The sequence below is a fragment of the Echinops telfairi genome, unplaced genomic scaffold (genome assembly GCF_000313985.2).
Source record: "Echinops telfairi isolate 266 unplaced genomic scaffold, ASM31398v2 ScPeMD7_9;HRSCAF=40, whole genome shotgun sequence".
NCBI lineage: Eukaryota > Metazoa > Chordata > Mammalia > Afrosoricida > Tenrecidae > Echinops > Echinops telfairi.
This window is the reverse complement of record NW_022103906.1, coordinates 26,376,993-26,390,168: the sequence shown is the minus strand read 5'-3', so window position 1 is coordinate 26,390,168 and position 13,176 is coordinate 26,376,993. Positions and strand designations below refer to the sequence as shown.

General features: G+C 52.2%; 1 protein-coding gene across 2 annotated transcripts in view; it reads right to left on the bottom strand.

Moving 5' to 3' along the window:
* LZTS1 (leucine zipper tumor suppressor 1) overlaps window positions 1-13,126 on the bottom strand; it is a 56,373-nt gene extending 43,247 nt beyond the window's left edge. Inside the window, exon 1 of one of the 2 annotated variants that reach the window (XM_004707574.2) lies at window positions 12,952-13,126. The gene's annotated coding sequence lies outside the window, so the exon portion shown is untranslated. The remainder of the gene's footprint in view (window positions 1-12,951) is intronic. The other variant, XM_045286969.1, reaches the window with a different exon arrangement.
* Between the last annotated feature and the right edge of the window lie 50 nt (window positions 13,127-13,176).

Below are 13,176 nucleotides of genomic sequence, written 5' to 3'. Positions count from 1 at the left end.
CCGTCCCCCCATACCAGGTCAGTGACTCGTTGTCACAGGGTCTGGTCTTCCTCACTTTCCAGGACCCGGTGGATGCATGCTCCACTCCCTTAACCTGGAGTGGATGGGATGCAGGCTGTGGTTGTCTGTCTGTTCCAGCTTACAGCGACCCAGTGTATCCTCACAACTGCGTTAACGTTTGAGTGCATCATTTCAGCCATGGTGTCGTCCACCCATCTCATGCAGGTTCGCCCTCTTTTTCACTGACCATCTACTTTACCAAGCATGCTGTAATTTCCCGGGACAGGTCTTCCCCGATAACAAGTCCACAGTACATGAGATGAAAGCTCACCATCCTCACTTCTAAGGAGCATTCTGGCTGTGCTTGAGACCAATCTCTCTGCTTTTTTGGCAAACCTTGGTACTTTCAATATTCTTTTCCCGTACCGTAATTCAAATGCATATGCATATGAGGAGATTGAACATACCATGGCTTGGGTCCAGTACATCTTAGTCCTCAATGTGACAGCTTGGCTCTTTCACACTTGAGAGAGGTCTTGTGCAGCAGATTTACCCAATGATATGCATTGTTTGATTTACAGACCACTAATGAGCATTTATTTATTGTGGGTCCAAGTAAAATTCTCGAGTTTCCATCTTGTTCCCTGTTTACTGGTCCAGTTTTAAGGGGTTAGGATAGGGCTAACAGAAGTTGAGCTCCTATCATGTTTCACGTGCTTGTACTTTCATTGGCTCTCAAAATTCTATGAGATACAAGACAGTTTACAGGTGGAGAAAAATCAAGGCTCAGAGTGGCTAAGTGACTTGCCTGATGCCGCACATCTAAGTGGGAGCAGAGCAGGGATCACCATAGTGGCAAAACCACGTTCTTTCCACAGTTTATACCCAAACTAGTGCGCGGGGCTGACAAGCATGGAAAAGCCCTTGCCCTTTGGAACTCATCTGCTCTCTCCTGGAGCTGCGGTCAAGGTGAGGAGTAACCTCTCGTAGAGACCAAGGGAGCTTGACACGGGCAGAGGGCATTCCTGAGGCAGCTCCTATCTCCAAGTGCCACCTCACTGGAAAGAGGCAAGCCCACTTGGCCGTGACACTGCCACAGCCTTACCACGCCTCACCACGCCTCCTCCGACCAGCCGGTTTTTAGCTGGCAAGAGGGAGGCTCTTTGGTAGGTGCCAGGCAGATGGACCTTCCAGAGGAGAATGGGAAATGCTATTCAGAGTGCTCCAGGAGCTGTGGGCAGGGAGACCCCAGCACCCTGCTCTTGTGTGGCTGAGGGATGCCACTGCTGGGTGAGTCCTGCTTCTCCCGCCCCGTCACCAATACCCCACCTGGCGTCTGGACATGCATCTGCCTCCTGTCTGGGAATCTCTCGCTCTGTGGCGTCAACACTCTGGGTGGTTAGTGAGGCTGATTGGCAACCGGCAACTCTGCTGCTTTGTTTGGGTTTGGTGGGTGCTGTGTGCACATATGAGACAGGCAGAGAACTTGTTTGTGAAAGGTACCAACTGGTGGCAACTGCCGAGTGGCACCGTAAGCCTGTGCTGTCACATTTATGTGAGGCGCCTCTCAGAATAAAGGCAGAGGGAAGGACGAGATAGAAATAAAATGTCTTGAAACGCCCTGGGGGGAAGAAAGGAGAGAGAAGAGAAAAAATGGGGACTGTGGGTATCTGTGGCCACGGCAGTTCAGTGACACCCTCTACTTCGGTAGGGGGAGAAACCCACACAGACTAAACTGAAAGCATGGTATAATGGATGCAGGCTGGCATGTCCCCTGGGGCAAACCTGCCTTCACACTCAAACCAAGCCAATCACACTGCTGTAGAATCAATTCCCGTCTCATGGTGACCCGACAGGGCAGGGTAGAACTGCCCCCATGGGTTTCCTAGACTGTACCTCATTACAGGAGTGGAAAGCCTCATCTTTCTTCCTTGGGCCAGCTGGAGGGTTCAAACCGCTGACCTTTTCAGTTAGCAGCCAAATGCATAATCCAATATTGCCACCAGGGCTACTTTACAAACATCCAAGGAATGTGGAGCTTATGAGTTCTGCTGGCCTGTCAGTCCAAGTCTGCGATCAGCAGGGGGGTCCTGGCAGGGGTCCTATGAGGGTACCCACTGACTCATAGTGACCTTTTGTGGGTTCCTGAGACTTTGTATACAGGAGTAGAAAGCCTGTCTTCCTCGGAGCTGCTGGTAGTTTTGAACTGCTGACCATGCGGATCATGCCCAAGGTGTAACCACTACCCCATGAGGATGATGAATCAGAAAGTTGGAGGTTAGACTATGACAAAGGAGATCTGCTCCCGGGGGTCTCTAAGACCATGCATCTCTATGTGGGCAGACAGCTTCATCTATTGCCTGCGGAGCACACAGTGGGTTTGAACCTTGCTGGTAACAGCCCAGTGTGCAGTGAGCTGCAACCCCAGGGCTCCCAATTGTCTACCAAGTAACACCCAGGAGTTCCACCTCCCTACTTGCCTTCCTAGGCTTATTTCCCCACCTTGTGCTATGTGCTCTCTTCTCTGCCCGCTCCACTCCCCCTTCGATACAATCGAAACCGTCACGACTGATCTAGGTTCCTGTCTCCCGGGAATGCTTTTCGTAGTGGCTCTGTGTCTGTCTCAGCCCTCAAAAGCAGCTACATCCACACTGCGCCCCATGTCACGGAACCACTGGTGTCCAAACTGCTGAAAGGGAACCTAAACTGGCGGGCACAACTGCACCGAAAACACAATAAAACATTACTTTTTAAAAAACCCAGCAACTACGGTAGATCTGTGGCTTATGGCAGTGTCTGCGCCCCATGTACCTGCACACGGGCCAGTATGTAGGCTTGGAAGGTAGCTGTGACTGTACAGGAATGAAGCCAAAGATGAACGAATGGGACTTCTGGAGCCTAGAGCAGGAGTTCTTGATGGTGAGTAGGGAAAAGGCCATTTACCACCTTTTTTTAAAAAAAAACAGGATGACTATTTGGGGGAGGGGGCATTGGATTCTGATTCTTTCAGCACTGGGAGCCCTGGTGGGGTAGTGGTCACCCATCTGGGCTGGGTTCACGAGCTTGGCAGTTCAAAACCACTAGCAGCTCCTCAAGAGAAAAACAAGGCTTTCTACTCCAGTAAACACTTCCATCCTCGGAAAGTCAAAGGGGCAGTTCTACCCTGTCCTGCGGGGTCTGGGTGAGGCCCCCTCAACTCTTGACTGCAGTGAGTTTGGTGGTGGGTTTTCAGCTCTGGGTTCTGTGTTTCCCAGCCGAGTACCTGACGTTTCTTCAAAGTACACACTTTAGTTCCCCGATAAAGCTCTCTAGTTTCCTGATAAATCTTGGAACCCTAGACTTGGAAGTCCTCTCTGGGACTCTCCTATCAAAGGAACTAGGCCATCAGGAGGGCACTTCGACATCAACAGTTCCCCAGTAGTGTTGGAAGGAAGGCTCAGGGGCGCCGAGAGCTTAGTTCACTAAAGGAGGAAACATCCTCGCCAGAAAAGCGGAGCCTGCTGCCCACCCAAGGATGACGGCTGCAGAGCCTTTGAGCCCAGGCAGCTGCGGGCCGCCCAGGGGAGGAGTCGGGGCAGCTGGGGGCTCCCCCTCGGCTGCCTCTTCAGAGGGGAGCTCCCTTTACAGCGCAGGTGGAGGCTGGGGGCTGCGCCGCGGGGCCTCTCTTGTTTTCCCACCTGCCTGTCCTGCGGTTTGTCTGCTGGCGCCACCAGGGCGTGAGGGCTGGGGTGGAGGGGAGGCGGGGATCTGTGAGGAGGGAGAGGTTGCCGCCTCAATAAGTGCGCACAGTCCAGTCCCTTCCTGCCTCCCTCCTCCCTCCTCCACCTGCATGGGTCAGAGGCCTTCCAGAGAGCAGAACAGGGGGAGTTCAAGCGGGAGGGATCTGAAGGGGGCAGTAAATAAAGCCGCCCTGAATGCCCTGTCTGCAAGACCACTACCCCTCCCACCCAATCGAGTTCAAGGGCAAGACCTTCTGGAGACACCCAGGCTGCGGTTTCCTCTTCAAGTGCGGCATGGCAGAAGGTCAATAGCAGCTTAAGGCTTACTCCCCCAGACGTCTGTCCCCTGTTATTCTCATGCCTGGCTCCCAGTGTCCCTGCCTCCCTGGCTGTGGGGAGGCTTCTGTTCTCAGAGTTGTCGCATCAAGTCCTGGGTGGGAAGGGAGGAACCAAGGTCACAGGCCCTCCAGGTCCCAAGCCAGCTTGGCGAAGCGGCGCATCCCTTCATAACCTCTCCCTGGGAGACCAAAGAAATGTTATCAGTGACTCCAAGAACCTCCGGTCAAGGTCACTCTGCTCACTGACGCTGCCCCTGCTGCCTGGCATGAGAGACAGCTCTGTTCTCCACCTCCTGCCAGCCACAGTGCGGTGCCTGGGCACTGGATCCACACCGGGAGATGGTCATCGGGACAGAAAGTCTCATAAGTGTCAGCTTTCCCAACTGGTCTGATTGGTGGCATAACCCTTTCCCTCCTGGAGGCTTCCTCACCAAGGTGGCAGCACAAGCCTTAAACATTTCCTTCTTATTCTTTCTCTTGCCTGAACCCCTGGCTGTAGGTCTCTCCCCACTTCTGGGGGTCCTGCCTTTGTGTCAGAATAGGACAGCACTTCCTTGGGTTTTCAATGGCTCACAAGCAGATCAACAGGGTGGATTCAAACTGCCAACCTTACGGGCCTTGTGGGCCACCCGTCAGACCGGGGGCTACTGAGTCAATCTCGACCCACGGCAACCCCACGTGCGCTAGAGAACAAGTGGCCGTAATGGTGGAGTATGTTAACCAGTTACAACACTCAGCGGCTTCCGGGGGCAGCCCAGAAGGACGACCATAAGCACCCCTCAGGCACCAGTCTCAGTCTTTTGGGGCGGAGACCCGACTCAGCATTCAACACAATTCACGCTCAGGGAATTTGGAATCCAGGCCGGGAGGGAGAAGAGTGAGACAAAGCTGAAAATGAACACATGGGGACAGGTGCTCGGTGAGAGCGAGTCTTGTACTGCTTCCAGAGAACAGGGTGTTCACAGAGAGTGGCGTCCCCGAGCCCCACCGCTGAAGTCCTTCCCTGCCTCCAGGTCAAGCACGGGTGGCGCTCAGTCAGCCCTAGGTCCTGAGAGCGGCCCCTTCAGCCCGGAAAACCTGCCTCCTCTCCTCGGGCACCAGGACCTTCCACCAGGACCTTCCACTAATGACTGGCCGTTGGCATTCTGTGACACCAGGGACAGGGGGGCTGGCAGACCCCCAAAGCTTTGTTGCTCAGCCTCCTTAGCGCGCTTACCTCCTTCTCTCTCTTCCTTTGCCTTTAAGTCTATACCCAGTTCTCTCTCCCTCTCTTTCCTCCAGCAGGAATATAATGTTCGGCTGCTTGACACCCACTCTCTGAATGCTGCCAGCGAATAATGACTAAGGTGGTGGGTGGAAGTACAGCAAGTTGAGACCAATTTAGCAGTCCAGGGTGCCAAGAGGAGGGCGATTTCACAGCAAATGGCTCTGCAACAGCATGGAGAGGGCAGCTGCCCCCAAAGCTCACAGGCCAGCCGGAGCCAAGCGCACAGCTTCACCCGTGGGCCCTGTCACTCACCAGGGCAGGGTCTTCGGCCTAGGGGGAGGAGGCTGAAAAAGACCAACTGAGGTCAAAGGAATGTTGTGATGGTGAATCCTGCCCCCCCCCCCCCGTTCCACCCAGCCCAGCCAGGGAGAGTTATGAAATGGGTGGGACCTCTTTTCAGAGGGGAGACCCTGGCTAAGCAAATAGATAACACTCTTGGCTGCTGAGCAGGCTGAACAATTGGAGGTTGGAGTCCACCCTGAGACAGCTCAGAGGAAAGGCTTGTGACCAGAAGGCCAGCCATTAGAAACCCTCTGGAGCCATACCTGGGCCACCAAGAGTCCGAGTTGGCAATTTATTTATTTATTTATGTGTTTATTTGTTTGTTTATTTTTAATTTAAGAGCAATCCCTGCCCTATCGCTGCTCTTAGAGCTACTTCCCCATCCCTGAGCCGCTTCTGGCCTCCCAACAGCCCCAGGATGGGCAATTCACGCAGACTCCTCTCCAGTGGCTGTTGCTCTGCCTAGGAGGCTCCGTAGTCCGGAGGGCAGAGAGCAGCCTCCTCTGGGAATGTAGAGCTTGGGGTTCTGCGGTATGAGGTTGGGGCTTCCTGAGGGCACTTCCAATCATGCCACAGAGAGGCCAGTGCAGGGAGTGGGACAGAGCCCTGGGGAGTCATGTTATAGGATGGACTTGTGACCGATGTCGGTATCACAGGAGGGAGAGATGAGGGAAACTGATGAATGAAGAGTGTGTGAGTGTGTGTGTGTGTGTGTGTGTGTGTGTGTGTGTGTCACGCACTCTCGCGAGATCTGGCAGCCAGCTGCTCTAAAGGCAGTTATCTTCTCCCACAGAGATTAACTGATATGGGAGCGAATGGATGGGACGATCCGGAGAGAGCTGTTCATTAATGCCTTTCTTCCAAGTCCTGGATGCTACTCACATCACATCTGTTCAGATAACCAATTTGGCCTGTCACTTAGCAGGAAAATCCCCCTCTCCGCTGGATTGATGAGAACAATTAGTTGTAGCTGCTAGCTAACACACGGAACCGCGATCTTCTTCGGTGCTCATCTGGTCTCTTTCTCCCAGCCTCCTTTGCTACCCACTGCGCCCTCTTCCCCACCCACGCTCCAGCCAATACTTTTCTCATCGAAGGGGCATCCTCCAGGCACGAGTGCTCCCAGGCACCTGGCGTCCACACCTGGCTGGAGCTGCGAGGGACTCGTTGCCCATTTTCATCTTGAACTTAATCGCTCATGGGCCAGGCAGCGCTACTGACATGGACTATGAAATACAGTATAGGCATCCCACTAAAATGTCTCCAATCCCAGTTCTGCCAAAGCACAGTGCGCTGTAGTCTTCATGTGGAACGGACCAAACTGTTGAGCTGACAAAGAAGCCATCACAATAGAGCCAATAAGCCAAAGGACAAGAACCTTCTCCAAGTTACTTGACCCAAGACCATTTCACCCATTTAAAAAAACACATCTGAGAAACTACGAATGAGGTCCTCACACACGTTTCCTCATTAAACCAAGTCCCAATTTTGACATTCCATTATCCTAGATGCTGTATTGAGCTTAGCATGCGCACATTACAAGTGATTAGGGATTGTGGGGCACAGGGTGGAATGTGCAGAAAAAGTAAAACAAAACAAAAATCCTCTAAGGTCCTCCTCATACTTGAATTACACCAAAAATTCAAACCTACTGCCGCTGTGTTCCAACTCACAGCCACCGTGAAGGACAAAGAGGAACTGCCCACTAGTTTTCCAGGCCCTTCAGCAGAAGGCCCCATCCTTCTCTCAAGGAGTGACTAGTGGACTGACCTTTCGGTTGGCTACTGAGTGTTTTCGCCACGGTGCCAACCAGGCTCCTTTTTGGAGAAGTAGGTATGAAAATGAACGAGTTTTTATCATTTTAAAAATCTTAAAACACTCATCAACAATATAAACTCCAAACCAAACCCACTGCCATCAAATGCAGTCCAATGCTTGGTAGGGATTCTGGGACTGTACATCGCTATTGGAGCAGACAGCTTCATCCTTCTCCTGTAGAGCAGCTAGGTTTGAACTGCCAGTGCTTATCCCTTGTGCCAAGGCTCCTTTGTTAATAATATCCAGAATCTAAGCCCCAAACATACTGCCACGAGTTGATTCATAGTGACCTTACAGAGGGTTTCTGAGGCTCTAATTCCGGCCAGACAGCCTCATCTTTCTCCTGTGGGGGGGTGGGGGTGGGTCAGTGGGTTTGAACCCCTTGCCCTTAGACAATGCTTACCTCACACTAGCACCAGATAACCTTAATCTGTTTAAGTAATCACGTTAAGTGGTTTGGTGGTTCTCACCCCAGACTGGGAATCAAATCCCACAGTTCCACAGGCAATCTTGGGTGAATTCCTTCATATCTGATAGGCGCACTCCATTGAAATAGGTGTTGTCACAAAGTTGTTGCAAGGTTTAAATAATAGTAATAATTTTATGTCCGTCTTAAGAGTGTGATGAAAACAAAACAAACTCACTGCCAGAGTCAATGCTGAATTACAGCAATCTCCTTGTGGGCCTCCAAGACTAACTGTTTATGCAGGCACAAAGCTACTGCTCCCCAGGAGGGGCTGGGGTGGTTTCGAACCGCCGACCAGGGGGATCCTAGTCCAAAACATAAGCACTACACCACCCCTGCTCCCACCACAGCCACCCTAAGACCAACACAAATAAAAAGGGTTATGAAATTCCCTATTACAGGATGTAAGCCTGGGATGGTACTGCAGTCCCCAGGCAGTACAGCTATTTAGAAGCTCAACTGACCAATTGTTGGGGATTAGACAGACAGGTTGTTGGTCCAATGCCACACAGACACACCTGGAAGACAGGTCTGGAGATATGTTTCTGAAAGGTCACAACCTTGAACACTGTGAGTTGAAACTGACTGGACTGCAACTCACAACATCAGGGCTGATGTTGGGCCTTTGGACGGAAGTCAGGGTCTGGCAGGAAGCCAGACTGAGAGAAAAGGGCCGGAGTGGCAGTCCTTCACAGGCAGCTTCCTGAAGTCCATCTTGGCCATCTTCAGCGGAGACCGTCTCCAGGTTTCATTCACCAGCTCTGTCTGGTCCAGGGAGCTGGCTGAACCAAGCAGAAGGAGCTGACATGGCCCAGCCAGGGTTCCTCTGGAAGAGAGAGCCCCATCTTCGCAGCCCCCCCCCCCACCCACCCACTGGCATCTTGGCTCTCTGGACCTGTTGCTAAGTCTGTTTTACATCTTCCCTAGGCTCAGTTCACGCCCACCTCTTCTCTGGTGTCTTGCAGCTCTCCTCCCCTTGCTGAGCGGCTCACCGCTTTCCTCAAGATTTGTACAATGCACTTGTCATCGTCTCAGGTGGGCTGGGTCCTCTCCCCAGTTCTCATCACAAAGTCTGCTGGCAAACCACTCTCTAACCATGTCTGTTATCCCCCAACTCCTGGTCCTCGTATGGCGAAGCGCAGAGTTTTTCTTTTCTTTCTTTTTTTTTAAAATCGTTTTATTAGGGGCTTATACAACTCTTACCACAATCCATACATCAACTGTGTAAAGCACATTTGTACATTCATTGCCCTCATCATTCTTAAAACATTTCCTCTCCACTTAAGTCCCTGGCATTAGGTCCTCATTCTTCCCCTCCCTCCTCGCTCCCCCCTCCCTCATGAGCCCTTGATAATTTATAAATTATTATTCTGTCCATATCTTGCCCTGTCCAACGTCTCCCCTCACCCACTTTTCTTTGAAAGTATCAGGGGAAAAAAAGTCATCCTGGCATGGGACAACCTCGGTGGGAGGGGATGGTCCAAGGAGCAGGGCCAGGGAGTCAGGTGACTGTGTGGCCTTGGGCAAATCACTGCCAGCCGACTTCTCCAACATGGCAGCAATTCTCTCCCTGCAGCTGAGCCACAGTGTCTATTTCAGCTGGTTGACTTTCCAACCGGAGCAACACAATGATCTATTCACAAGCAAACCCAAAGACCTAATAAGCAAATCAGAGTGAAGACTCTCCAGGCAGTTAGAATCTTCATTGCTGGCAAAAGCTTAGAAACACTTCATCACTGTCCCAGACCCATCTGCCCCCTGGGGTTCCGAGTGCATAATTTAACTCCCCAAGTCCAGATCAAGCCAAGTACCTTCCTCTTCTTCGATCCTACTTGTCTTGTTGGTAGACTGATGTGGAGATAGGGCGAGTGCGGGCTTGGGGCTTCTCTAGCTGCCCTACCTTTGGAGGCAGATCCTGGGACCCAGTAGCCCTTGGCAAGCAGAGGCCCAGAAGGAGCTGGACCAATAAAAGAGCGGAAGTCCGAGGCCATGCCAGCAACATGAGGCCATGCCAGCAACATGTGCCCATGCAGAAACCCTCCGCACTATTGGGAAAGGTGTTCCTGCTCTTTCCCATTAATTTATTAAACAAGCACTTAGTAACAGCCTATTCATGTAGCAAACTGCCTGCTGAGCCCAGGAGGCGGGAATTCACTGCACAACCTTGGCCTCTCTAACTGCAGGCTCTGCTGGGAGGGCTGCATGCAGAGACAGGGCAGAAGGAGAGTGGGAATTCAGAGGAAAGCGTTTAGGAGAGGATAGAGAGCGCTTTTCTGGGGCTGGTGATCCCTACAGTTGAAACCTGAAATGGCAGTGGTCGTCAGGAGAAGAAGAGGACAAGAATCTTCATCCCAGAGGAAACGGTCTGCTTCTAGGCCGCAAGGGAGCAGAGGAATGTGGGAAAAAATAGGAAGCGGAGTCTCACTGGCTGTGCTGAGTTCAAATCCCTGCTCCTCCATCTTCTAGCTTTAATTATCTTATGGAAGCCTCCTTACCTGATAAGCTAAGGAGCCCTGGTGGTGTACGTAGTAGGGAACCACCAGCTGCTTTTATTAGTCGGAATCCAGGTGATGGCAGCACCTTTGGGGTTTTTTGTTTGTATGACAAGAAGGAGCCCTGGTTGTATATTGGTTTAGGGGCTGGGTTGCTAACCACAAGGGAATTAATGTAAACCTTCCCGCTGCTCCTCCAGAGAAAGATGAGGCTGCCTGCTCTAGTAAAAATTTACTGACTCAGAAACCCAAAGGTGCACTTCTACTCAGTCCCTTAGGGTCACCATGAGTCAGAATCACCTCAATCACAGTGAGTTCGGTTTGGTACGTCTGATACATTCCCTGCAGGGTAGCTGTGAAAATGAAACAATGAACTTAAAACCCTGGGCACCCAGGGTGCTTAGTGAATGGTACGAACCAATGTTACAGTATTCCTCAGTGCAGGTGACCATGAGCTGCTAAACCACAGGTTTGTCATCTTTACCTTTGTAGTCCCAACGTCTAGCCTGGCATTTTACAGGTACCAAAAATTATTTATTAAATGAATGCTGAACAAGTGCAAAGGCACATAAATAAATGCATTCTGGGGCCCAGAATGTCATTTCTCATATGGCAGCAACCTACCTTTGTCCATACCAGCAGACCACCACTTCTCAAAACTCCCCTAAACACTGGCCCTTCCAAGCACACACTACCTAGCAGCACACCTTCTATGTCAGCTCCCCCTACACACAAGACACACACACACACACACACACCCAGGAGGCTTCTCCACCAGCCACACAAATGCACAAGCTCAATTGTTCCAACAGGTCTTGGAGCTATCCCTCAGGAAGCAAGCACCTAGTAGCTTCTGGAAATGCCAGAATAAGATGTTTTCTAGGGGGCCCTCCAACTGATGGGCACACCACCACCTTTCTTTCTCCACCTGCTTAGCTTCCCACCTCCAGCAGAGAAAGCACCCCACCCTGCTGCTCCAGCCAGCTGAGAACCAGAAAGCCTCACTTGAACTACCACTCGCTAAATCTGATTTGCTGCTGTGACCTCAGACAAATCCTTTCCCTTTTAGTGCCTCTGCCTCCTAGCAGGGAGAACAGAAAAGGAACTATGTACTGCATACTAACCTGGTCCTTAAGTGAGGATAATGGAGATAACAAATGAGATAACGTCTCTGATGTGCAGAAGGCCCCTCAGAAGAAAGGCGCTGGATAAACACAAGGTGTTGCCTCACACCTGATTAGTATGTACGCCTTCCACCCACGGCCTCCCACCCACAGCCTCTGCTCTTCCCCATCCTTGAACACCCAACCCCCTTTCCATCTGAACCACCATCTCTAATACCTATCTTTATGTGAATACATATCCACAGACATTTCAAACACCTCCACTGCCCCTTCCCGCCCCCAGAAAATTGTGAACTTAGAGGAAGCTCAGGTTACAGAGGCTCTCTTGCCCCTACTGGCAAACTTATGTTGAGGGTCTGGGGCATAGAAATAAAGCGCCTAAGAGACAGGTCATCTCCCACCTGGCTGTTCTACTCACACAGCAGAAGACCCTTACCTGGCACAGTCCCTGCCCAGTGCTCTCCTGGACAGACAGACCGCTGGGTGGTCGCAGGGCTGTTTTGCAGCTGAAAAGCTGCTGACAGCAGGCTGCTGGCTGAGGATGGGATGGGAGATGTAGAACCCAAGAGGGTTTAGACCCTCGAGCCCCTTAGCACGCTTCTTTTTTTTTGGAAATTGAAGGCATGTGGCCCATGTGGGCCAGCTGCACACTCATTTGCTCCACAATCCAATCCTTTCCACTGGAGCAGGGAAGAGAGACATCAACAGCTGCCCCTCCCTTGGTGCCTGTTGCTGCTGCCCCTGCTGGAGTGTAGCAGTGGACAGCAGAGTGTTTGTGGCTGGTGGGGAAAAAGCAGGACTAGCTTGCCCGTGGTGGGTGAAGCTGGTGTGCGTGCTGATGTGTGCGTGTGTATCGTCAGTTCTCTCGGCCTGGATTGCACACCCAAAACTGACCCTGTTCCTGGGTACCATTCAGACATCCTCTCTCCACCTCAGTCCGTCACTGCCGGCAATGGAATACTCTAAACCCACGCGTGCGGACACAGCACATCTTCAAAGTTCCCGAGAGCAAAGTTCAGCAGCCCCGCTCCCGCTATCCAACCCTCTCTCGAGGGCTCGGATCCCTCCCGTCTGGGGCATACAACCCACTGCTTCACCTCTGACACTAGTGTCATCAAAGCATTTATTTCCAGCAAGATCAGATTCGGGGCTGAGAGGAATAAGCTAGTCTGCCGGAGACAAAGACAGAAAGAAGAACAGACGCACAATCATTTTCTCCCAGCTTGAGCAGCACCCACTCCGGCAGCGGCTTACAGTCTGACAGTTACACGCAGAGACAAAGACACCTAGACGGAGACTGGCACGGAAAGACAAAGCCCTACGGAGTGGCTGGAGGACAGACGGACCCACGAACTGTCAAACCGCGGGCGCGCAGCCCGCAGCGAGACGCCACCGCAGCAAACACTTCGCCGAAGGGAGCCAAACCCGCGAGCGCCGCGCCTTACCTGCCCCTGAGCCTGGGGACTGACTTGAGTGAGTGGGTTTTCTGGTGGGTTTTTTTTTTTTCCTTTTCCTATTGCGGGGGTCTGTTGCGGTGGGTTCCCGTCTCTTCCCGGAGCTGCGGCCGGGTGGTCCCACCGTGCGTGCGCCCCCGCTCGCTGGACCAGGCAAAAAGAGTAACTTTGGGCCACCCCGCCAGCGCGCTCGCCCGTCCTCTCCCTCGCTGCGCG